We start from the raw sequence: 9,927 nt of genomic DNA, 5'->3' as shown, positions 1-9,927 counted from the left end.
GTTTTTTTTTTTTTCAGGTAGGAAACAAGGAGACACACCCTTAATTTCCCATTTCCTGTAGGATTTAAAATTTTTGTTCTACACCCTTTTACTGCAAAAGGTGCAGACTTCATATAAAGTTACAGAGTTAACTAACATCGTTGTGGCTCGCATTTAGAACTCAAATAATTGGCTTTTCTTAACAAATATAAGCAATTTTAATTACAGAGTTCAAAGAGCAAGGAATTCTCCAGAGCAGTTTACCCAGTTTAGAGGAGAATGCAGAGTGAAGTATTGAAAATTATTAAAATGTTTTGGTTACTGAATGTGTAATGAGAAATGGTAGGAACTAGCCTTATAATTTGTATATGCAGGGAAAGGTGGATATATATTTTTGTATATTTATACGGCTGTGTGTTTACAACATGGTGGTTTAGACATAGATCCAGAAATGGCAGAACTGTATTTATATAGGGCAGATTCAAGATAAAAGAGGAAGTTTTGTTTGTCTCTGGAAAAGGATGTCTTAAATAATTTATCACATTTTCATTCTTGAAAGGGCCAATAATTGCATATCTGTGGTCTTATCTGTATGTGTGTACAACTGCAATCTGAAATGCTGCAGTTTTTAAGTATAAAAGAAGATAAAGAAACTAAACTGTTCTTATCTTCTGTAAATAAACAAAAAATTGTGTCCTGTTAACCACATAACGTACCCTGGTTTTTCTGGGAACCTTTCTGGTTTGTACAATATACAGTTTTATGTTAGAACATTCAAGGTTCTAAGTCAGTAAAACCACATCATTTTACATCTGACCCTGAAAAGGTAGTGAATGATGGCGTTAAGTTTAGCGTATTTTTTTCTTATGGACTGATGCAGGGAAGAGGATTTCAACGTGTCACATGAAACTAGCATTTCCCCTTAGCTGTTGCTTGCTAAATTGTGTTAGAAATGTAGTGCAGGCCAGATAATCAATTTGCATGCCAGAAGAGGTAGGAAGACTATAGGTGGCAGCAGTAGATGTGTTTAACCTTCCTTTTTGCTCATCCAAACCTAGATGGCTGAGAACTTAAAACTTCTCAGAGAAAGCTTTTTGCCATCTCAAAGTTAAGTTGCAGAGTGTACTGCCATGAGTGGCAGTATTGAACGTATTGTTGTACACCCAGAGTCTGCTTGTGAGTGTTCATGTTGTGGAGAAGCATATGTGCTTTATATTTGCATCCTTGTACTGATGCTACAGGAAAACATATTCAGGACTTGTATTTCTACTGGGAGCCACTTGATAAATTGTAGTAGACCACTTGTCTTGTCTCGATTCCTTTAGCAGTATTTTCCTCTCTACGCATCTATCTAGTTGTGTTTAAGAACTAGCTTCTACTTTATCTCCATTTAGGCCAGGATGACAAACTATTAATTCACTGGATAAGCTGCTGTTCGTAACAAAGAAATTGCTGCCAGTTCTTCATGTGTACTCTGGCACAGGATTCCCACACTGTGGAAGGAATCACAGTTTCCTATAGGCAGGTACTCTGGGATTACCAACAATTTCTCCATTATGACCAAAATTATGCGAAGAGATTGTCCGTTGATTGAGGGAGGCTGTACTGTTATGGAAAGAGGCTGCAGCTCCTTGACGGAGGCTGTTTATTCCCTACTGCCCTGCCAGGGAAGTGAGTTCTGGACTTGAGGCGAGTCAGCTGTTGGAGCTGATGGGAGATGATGGTGACTGGCTTCCTCACTGGTGGTGGACTTCAAATGTGTCTGATCCTGTTAGACCGAGGCCATTGCTGACATAAAACTATAGAGCCAGTTGGAGAGAATTACTGTAGACAGATTTTAATGTTGAGTCACTCTTTTAGCACCCATCTTGAATTACACATATTTGATAGGAGCAAGGTGTACAAAGAGACAAGGAGAAATTCTCTCAGCTTTATGTAGCGTAAGCAAACTAAGCACAATACAGATGTAGGAAGAGCCTGTAAATACTTTCAGATACAATTAGCTTTCTGTGTAAGTGGCTAATATAGCTGTTACCTAAGCTTAAGCACTCATGAGGAGGTCCATGTACTTCTGAAAAGAAGGACCAGGATTTTCAACGAAATATCAGATAGGTTTTTTTGACAGTTCTCTGTTGTAATGTTTTTCATTCTAAAGGTGAAATCCCAGCTTCTTCATCAATAGCAAAGCTCCTATACATCACAGAAGAGACAGTTTTGTTTGAGAAATCTGTAATTTGGAATCACCCTTTCATAAAGATGAAAACATCCTCAACTATGACTTTCATGTTATTTCCCAACTATATTAAGAGCTTGTAAAAAAATCATATAGCACTGGCATTGCTACCTAAAAATATCGTAAGGTAACTAGACAGTCTTGTAGGGTATTTCATAACAAAAATTATATGTTTGCCAGCTCCTGCTACAGCTGTTAATATTTTCACCTTTTTTAATTTTTTTTTTTTTCCTTTCTCCCACTGGTCTTTAATGTGCTTCTCTGTTGCACCTTCAAATTAAAGTCAGTAAGGTAATGCACACTAGAGTTTTAAATGTTCTTCTGCTCCTGCTATGCTTGCTGGGTATACTCTGTTTTGATCAGAGAGCAAAAGTGATGATGCCAACTGCCTTGGCAGGCTTTTCTCAGCCAGGTGTGATTACATGTGGATTTAAATTTTCTTTACTTTGTGGAAGAATGTATCCGGCCGGTATTAAATTGAAGTAGGAGGTGCTAAATCATATGGAAAATTTCAACCACTTCTATTTTGATACATTTGTGTGCAGATGAAAATAAAATACCTTTTGAAAGAAACAATAAGTTTCTCAGTTATAAGATTCAGTTACCTTTCCAAATATATGTAAAAGGGAATATATCTACAGGAAACAAATTTGAAGCTAGTATGCATGATTATTATACCCCTCACCCCCTTTTTTTTTTCATACCTGGCTCCCAAAGTGTAAAATTTTGATTCCTAAAGGAGTTAACCAGATACACATGCAAAACAGGCAATCTGTATGTGAATTCTGCTATCATATGAATCCTTATCGCATCTGCTGTTTCCTTACAGCTGTCCTTTGTTTCTTGCTATTCCTGTCAAGGAGTCCTAGAACCCACCATTCAGATAGTCCTTACTCAACTGAGTAATACACTTGGAGGCATAAATATATTTTTGAAGGATTTAGCTTTTAAATCTTGACTGCTGGGAGGAACAGCTTTTGGGGCTTTTTTCAGCTTTTGGGGCTTTTTTTTTTTTTAAGTTTTGTCTAATGAGTATACTTTTCCAAATATTAAGAGCTGTGCGTAAAGAGTTGCTGTGAATAAGGCTTTTTTACTTCAAGCATGTTGTCTTTGTGGTGTCTCACATAAGTTATAAGGATTTCCTTTGTCTCTTCTTTTTTTATGTAGTGCGATTAAGGACTCAGTACAAATAAAGAGGTTGTGGCATGACTTAGAATTTATTGCATTTATTAAAGTATTCTGAACTCAAACTTTTAAAAATAGTGATATCAATTTCAGATATTTAAGGGGATAAGTACCTAGTGAGGATTTAAGGTAAGGTTGATTGAGGAAGTAAATCTACTTTCTGAACGTCTACAAAGAAAAATCAAACGAGAAATTCAGTATCAAAAACATCAAAGACAATAATGCAGTTGCTTTCATCTCCAGTGTGTGCTTGCACTTCAAAGAAAAGCAAAATGCTTACCCTTCCGCCAGTACCCCCGAAGGAGGATGAGCCTATAGTTGAAGATAAGTCGCCATCACTTCTTTAAGAGAGAACAGGGAAAATATAAGTAAAATTTTGCACAGAAAAAAGCAGCTTTACATTATTTCTTTCACTGTAATGGTTATATCACAGGACATTTCCTGCACTCAAGAATCCTCTTGTTTCATTAAGATGATGCAAGTAATTATGTACCCCTCAAACCCTGCTCTTCACTCAAAAATTTTATTTCCTCTGTTTATCTCTGAAATCTAAGGATAAGGCAGTGGTCTCTGAGGTAAAGTAATATTCTTCATCCTAATTATCACTTTTGCAAAATGTGCTGATTACACACATTTGAACATGTACATTTGCTCACTCATATCCCCCCATACTTTTTATCTTGGAATTGATGATATTAGATTTAATTCTCTAAAGTCATTCTGTATTAACAATTTTGTGAGGGACATGTTCAGTTACTCTGGCAATGTGAGGAGAGGGAGAAAGGCAAATCAACCTGTAACGCCTGTCTAAACAGTTTGCTGTGAAACCAACAAATTTTAGGGCTGACCATGCTATAGAAAATCATGCATGTAATGATTCCCCAAATTTAGGTACCTGATTCAGCTCTCTTGATTGTCAGTGAAAATCCGGTCCAAAAACAATCCCTAGAAATTAACAGGGAAAAATATCAGGACATTTCCCTTCTGTCCTTGCTTTGGGGAATTTTATTTTTCAGGCAAAGGTTATTGCTAAAGATATGCAGTAAACTGAAAGCATGAAAATATCATAACTTTTATTTCTTTGAGCGCGAACAGGTTTAAAATGGTTGTTGAAATGAGACTAAATCCAGTTTTGGCTTTTTTTCCATGCTGCTTTAGCTCAGTTTCAAAGTTATCTCTGATCAGGAAGCTTGACAGGCACAGTGTTTGCAAATCCTCACCAATGAGCAGTTACAAGATTTAAAAGTGAAACCTCTGAATAGAGCCAGTTTGCTCAGTCAGCTTTATAAATTCAGTTATTGAACCATCTGCAAGATAGACTTATTTTATTTTCGTCTATCAGATCTAAATCCTGCACAAATAGGAGAGTCAGGGCCTAGTGAATATCATCACATAAATAATTGTCCACATGTTCACAGTTTTTTTCATAACATACCAATCAGCTGAAAAGGGATTCATAACACTGTAAACTGAACTGGTTGCTTTTAAATGAGGGTCCATAGAAATAGAAATATTTGGCAGTCACTATAATAGGGAAATGTATCTTTGGCCTTTGTTCCTTGTCCTTCTGTGGCATTGAATAGACGAGAAGTTTAATCATTAGGCATTAACATTCTCCTTGCAGAATGTACATGGCCTGAACTGAAACCTTGTAGTCTGGTTGCCAGACCAGTGAGTCAAGCTACAAATAAGGTGGTAATTTTCAAGACTGAATTACAGTAATAACCAGGCCTTTAAGCACAATAGGTCTTCTGCGTTATATTTAAGTCATTGGTAGATTTTAGTATTTTGGCAATGAAGAAGATTTTTTTTTTTTTCCCCCCCAGAGATCATCCCTCAGTTAGGGATCCAGGAAGCTTCTGACAGTTTCAAGTATCAAATCATACGCCTAACTGTGGTGCCATTTCTGAAAAGAGAGAGCAGAACACAGCAGTATTGATGCAAACTCTTGTATAGTGCTGATGTATTTTGTTGGGCACTCCTGCTGTAGCTGTATTTAATATTAATCAGTATTTCTCATGAGATGAACCATAATGACCAACTGTCATGGTGGCATCATTTTAAGCAGCAGCTTGAAATGTTATTCTGTGACTGTTTGGACCTGTTTGTTTTGCATGAGAGAAGGAACCTATTGTTTCCTTTTCCACAAACTTGCTGCTTATGGGCATTTGCATTCTGCTCAAAAGGAACAAGAAGTCATTAATTCACTTTTTAGTCTGTGAATTTTTCTAGTCTCTACTGCACAGAAGAGATTATGGAATGGCTTGGTTTGGATACTGTAGCTTTATAGCATTACAATTTAGATTATATTCTAGTTTGAGTAATATGGGGTTATACAGTACCAGTCCATATGGTAATCAGGTGTAATTAGCTGGAGAATTGTCGTGAGACAGGTATTTGGAAACAGCAAGGTCATCAAGAATGGCATTGAATGATGACCAGGAATAGAAATTTAATGACATTTGTTAAACTGTTGTAACCAGTTCAAATGCAATCTTTTTAAGAATGGATTTTTTAAAGTTGTGATATAGTGCTGTTTAGGTTGTTAGCCTGAGATTTTCTGTATAGAGTTAAGGATTTCTGAATGTATTGAAATTAAGAAGGAACATGCTATTTATATTCTTACTTACACAATGGTCTTAATTTCTTTCATATCCTATGAACTAGTTCTTTGTAAGAGTTATTTTGATAGGAACCTAGAATTTCTGCGCTTTAAAAATGGCCTTTTAAATCCAGTCTTTGATCTTATTGCTATTCAGGTATTTATACATATGTGTATAAGTGTATATATATAAATATCTCTCAAATATGTATATTAGCTGTGCATATATTGAAGTATTTCATACACATGTAATGAAATACCCATATAGGTATATGCATATATTGTATCATATAAAAAGTGTGCCTCTGTCGCTTACAGTTTTAGCCTACTGTGAGGGTAGGCAAAATAGATGAGTTTTTCCGTAGAGGTCTCTCTCTTCCTCTGTTACATGTATGTACTTTTCTGGATATGCTTTCTGAAACTTAATGACATAGTTATGGCATGCTTCCTTCATGTCTGGAGCAAGTTGATGACAGTCTGTCAAGTCTACCCTCAGTATTTTAAACTTTCCAAAACTGAAGCTTATTTTTTGTGACAGAGGAATACAAATTCATAGTCTCATCCATCAGAGATCTTTTTTTCAAGAACAGTCAAAATCTGCTGATTTTCTCTTCAAAAGAAAGAAGAGTAATTTTGATATTTGTAAGCATGTGTGCTCAATGAATTCATATGTGTCTTTGCAAAGCATGTGTGTACCATGCAAAACTCTGCTCTTTGCTAGAAAAGATTGAAGTGGCTTATGTATCCTATCCTGAAACAAAGACAGTTCAACAAGTCCAAAACAGATCATGAAGGCCTGGTAGGGAAAGGCAGAAATGGGTGTAGCATTGATGGCTGGACCCAGAGTCTTCAGAGGTCCCAGCTATCCCTCGGCAGGCATGCTATTCCAAAACACTCTGGTTATCTGCGAAGTGTAGGTCCAAGATGCTGTTCAGGTCTTTCAGCTATGTTGAATATCTAGTTAGAGAAGAAAGCAGGTAAACACACATCGATCTTGAGAAACCCCTGTTTCCTTTGAGAACTGGTGCAATGATGAGAGAGGTGAAGCATAAACACTCTTAATTCTATTTTCTGAAAACAAAATTCCCTGTAAAGTTTATTTTTTTTAATTAAATGAAAGCTCTTTCTACTACCAACCATGAAGCATTGTTCTGTCCTGAATATCTGAAGAGCTACATTTAGAAAATATAATGGAAGAGGCAATAGTAAAGACATAAGATCTCCCATTTTTATTTGCTGTTACAATACTTTAGAGGAACATTATGTTTTGTAGCTTATATTTATATCAGTGTGCAAAAGAAACTACTACACTTCAAATATAAATTTAAATTTATTGGTTTTCAGTGATCAGTTTGTGCATGCAGTGAGTAAAAAAAACCTAGTAGATATCTTCACATAATGCACAAATCTTTGCATTGTGGTTTGGAAAGCGAACGTAGAATTCCACTCATTTCCTCAGTCAGCGTCACAACCATTACATTATTTAAACATTTTATTTTTGTCTGTGAAGAGTGAGTTTCTCTGGCCATTTAGTAATGCAAAACAGATGAAACCCTTTAATGATTTGCTGGCTGGCACAAAAGCTTTTATTGTTTAAAAAAAAAGTTAATCTCTTGAAAATGTTATACTATTGACAAAGTTGCTTGCAATAATTAAGAAATTTAAATGAATCACTCACAGAGCTGTAACAATTGGGTATTATGGTTTCACAGGAAATAAGAGTTTCAGATATTAAATGTTCATATTGTGGCATGAAAAAATGCTTTTCATCTTAAGAGTAGCTTATCTTCTAGTGGAATTAGCTCAAAACAATATGCATTGAATCTAATGTCTAATTTGTTGTTATTATTCAGAGAAAGAAGTCACTGGGGCTTTCTCCCCTAGCTGAGAGACAGGGCCTGGGCCAAATCTTTTAGACAATCAGGTCCCTTGGTCTGATGAGGTATTTCTTTTAGCTCTGTAGCGAATACAGTCTCCAGACTATTTAAGAAGTATTAGTGACTTTTCTTTAAAATATTGTGCACTAAAGGCTAAGTCCTTGTCTAAAATAAATAAAGATCAAAATTCCTGTTGATTCCATTTATACTTGATAATTATGTTGATTCCATTTTAGGAATTTTTCCATTGCTCTCACAGAGACCAGTGCAAGTCCCTTAGCAATTTTGCCCTATGCTTAAGCGAAAAGGTTTAAACTATTACAACTTCATTATGTGCTTTTACATAAGTGTTTCTGATTACTTGAAATAGGAGCATAAGGTAAGAAAAAAATTACAGTGGCTTACCTTCTTAGTTTATATTTTATTTTTTTAATAAAATCCATTATCTTTGATTAATCTTTTTTTCCTATCTCCTACATTCATTACCTGTAGTACCTGCAGTATGAGCCATGGTGTCTGTTGTAATAAATGGCTCTATAGAGCATGAGATTAAATTAGATTATTCTTGTACGTATGGGTTTTGTGAGACTAATTGCATAGGTCACGGTCTTCCTTCATCAGGGAACCTGGGCGAAGAATGTCTGTCTTCTGAGCCCTTTGAAATGCCCAATACACAACCCTTTAGTCTTTATTAACATTAGGAATACCACAAAGCAATGCATTGTCATACAGCAGATAGTCAAACTTGGCCAAGCACTGTATCAGAAATTAGCTTGTTATTTGAACAGAAAAGATTGGTTATTAGTTACAAGGAAAGTTTGAGAATGCTTTTCTTAATATTGGCATAACAGGATCAGGGGTTAAGAAAATACGTTATGTCCCAATATAAGCAGGTGCAGCACTTCACCATTAAGAATTTTACACAGTTGTGTCTTGAAAGAGCAAGTATTTTCCAACTCACGCGCTACAAACTAAGGCAGCAAACTAAACGTAATTTAGAATTAACTGTATTAGATGTTCTACAGAAGTGTGAAAGGTGGCCTGTTATGGGCAGATTAAATTTGCAAAATTAAATTTGAAATTATTCATCTTTTGAATATATATAAATATACATATATTCACTATAGCTATAAAGCCCAGCATGAAAATGTATTACATATGTAACCTTGATTAAGTCAGATTGTCCTTTACAGGGGGACAGCAAATGTTCTATTTGTTTGTCTCTAAAACTGTGTTCCTTCCTCTTTAAATAATCCCCTGTCCCTGCATGAATGCCTGCACGTTAATGTTTAAATGTGTTTAAATGTCAGTTATCTGACATTAGAAAAAACATCATTAATGCCACATATTAAGCAATTATCATGGCAGGGGAGCTAAGGTTTACAAACACATTCCTGCATTCATTTTTTATTTACTTGCAATCTTGATTTTGTCTGTATTAAAGCATGGATTAAAATAGTTGACAAATATTCTGAACGTTAGCTCGCTAATGGACAGAGCAAATAGACCTATCACTTTTATTTCTTAAATATATAATTATAGTGAATGATATGATGCTTATGAAGCTGAGAGACTAATAGCTTGATTCTGATCTAGAGCAGACTTATCCTCTTGGACCTGAAACTTCTTGTCTGCAGTGCAGCTCTCCATTGGATATTCCGCACTCATCCTGTGATCACAGCAAATGGAGCTAATAGATATGATGTGTATAGACTAAGCAATAGGTATATATGCTATGGCTAGGAGCACTGCTGCATAGATCTGTTCTCTGTGGTGCAGACAGGCACTGGGAAAGATTTACCATAGTGCCTTGAAAGTACTTTTTGTCCTCAACTGTATGTCATTTTTGCTGCTCATGTTTCAGCCTTTTGGAGAGTACAGGCTTTAGGCACAGCAAATTAAAGTGTGATGTGAATAAACATGGGTTTAGGAGAGTGTAAAACTAATTTACATTTTTTACATTGGCTAGAATTTGAAGCTGATTTGTTGTCATATTGGAAGATGGCAAAACAAGAGTTGGATAAAAAGCAATGGTGATGTTAACTTCCCTT

The sequence above is a fragment of the Calonectris borealis genome, chromosome 15 (genome assembly GCF_964195595.1).
Source record: "Calonectris borealis chromosome 15, bCalBor7.hap1.2, whole genome shotgun sequence".
NCBI lineage: Eukaryota > Metazoa > Chordata > Aves > Procellariiformes > Procellariidae > Calonectris > Calonectris borealis.
This window is presented reverse-complemented; position numbering follows the sequence as displayed.